Genomic DNA, 1,524 nt, shown 5'->3' with positions numbered 1-1,524 from the left:
TCCAATAAGCTCTTATCATTTGGAGGAGCTCCTATCTCTTTAAGGAATTCATCAAATTCCCTCTCCTATATCATATATCAAATTCCCTCTCCACAAGTAGTATATATATCATATATCAAATTTCCCTCTCAACAAGTAGTATATCATATATCAAATTCCCACAAGTAGTATATCATATATCAAATTCCCTTTACAATAAGTCCTCCCTAATGTCAGCTATATATATCATATATCAAATTCCCACAAGTAGTATATCATATATCAAATTCCCTTTACAATAAGTCCTCTCTAATGTCAGCTATATATATCATATATTCCCTCTCTCTATGTGCTTGTGGGACATTAGTGTGCTTGTGGGACATTATCTCTCGTACCCACCTTATACATAACATGTTAAATTAATTCATACTTAAAATAATAATTTCTCCCTTTTGGAGATGCAGGGTATCGATCCCCGTACCTCTCGCATGCTAAGCGAGCGCTCTACCATCTGAGCTACATCCCCACAACTTTTGCATCACAAAACCCTAAATTTTCCGTCATCAATAATAGTAAAAATGAAGAAATAGAAAAGAAATAATATATTTAATAATAGATAGTCTTATTTTTGGAGATGCGACGTATCGATCCCCATACCTATGGCATGCAAAGCGAATGCTCTACCATCTGAGCTACATCCCCATGATTTTTATATCATAAAACCCTAAATGTCCCATCATCAATAATAGTGAAAATAAAAAAATATCAAAATATTAATAACAAATAGTTTGGTTTGGTGATGCGGGGCATCGATAATTGTGAAAATAAAAAAATATAATAACAAATTAAATACTTTCTTTTGGAGAGGCAGGTTATCAATCCCCGTACAACTCGCATACAAAGCGAGCGCTTTACCATCTAAGCTATATCTCTACAATTTTTACGTCACAAAACCCTAAGCTTCTCGTCATGAATAATAGTGAAAATGAAAAAATATCGCTACTCATTATGTCATAAATAAGGAAATATTAATTGAAATAAAATAGTAATAATGAATAGCTTCTTTTGGAGATGCGAGGTATCGATCCCTGTATCTCTCCCATGCTACATTCCCACGATTTTACATAAAAAAAACTCTAAACTTCCCATCATCAATGATATGAAAATGAAAAACTATCCCCGCTCATTATGTCGTAAATAAGGAAAAATTTAAAAGAACTAATATACTTAGTAATTGTTTCCTTTGTTGATGCATGGTATCGATCCCAGTACTTCTCACATGGGATGCAAACACTCAACCATCTAAGCTATATCCTCAAGATTCTTACATCACAAAATCCTAAACATTTCGTCATCAACAATAGTGAAAATAAAAAAATAACGTTATTCATTATGTCATAAATAAGGAAAAATTGAAAAGAAATAAAATAGTAATAACGAATAGTTTCTTTTGGAGGTATGGGGTATCGATCCGATCCTCGTACCTCTCGCATGCTAAGCAAGCAATCTACCATCTAAGCTACATTCCCACAATACTTATATCAG

At 33.0% G+C, this 1,524-nt stretch overlaps 1 non-coding gene across 1 annotated transcript; it reads right to left on the bottom strand.

Moving 5' to 3' along the window:
• Positions 1-432: 432 nt before the first annotated feature.
• On the bottom strand, positions 433-505 carry TRNAA-AGC. The gene has a single exon. It is a non-coding gene; the product is annotated as a tRNA-Ala (tRNA).
• Positions 506-1,524: the final 1,019 nt, after the last annotated feature.

Source organism: Cucurbita moschata, unplaced genomic scaffold (assembly GCF_002738365.1).
Source record: "Cucurbita moschata cultivar Rifu unplaced genomic scaffold, Cmos_1.0 Cmo_Scf01269, whole genome shotgun sequence".
NCBI lineage: Eukaryota > Viridiplantae > Streptophyta > Magnoliopsida > Cucurbitales > Cucurbitaceae > Cucurbita > Cucurbita moschata.
Note: the sequence above shows the minus strand (reverse complement) of the source record. Positions and strands in the feature narration are given on the sequence as shown.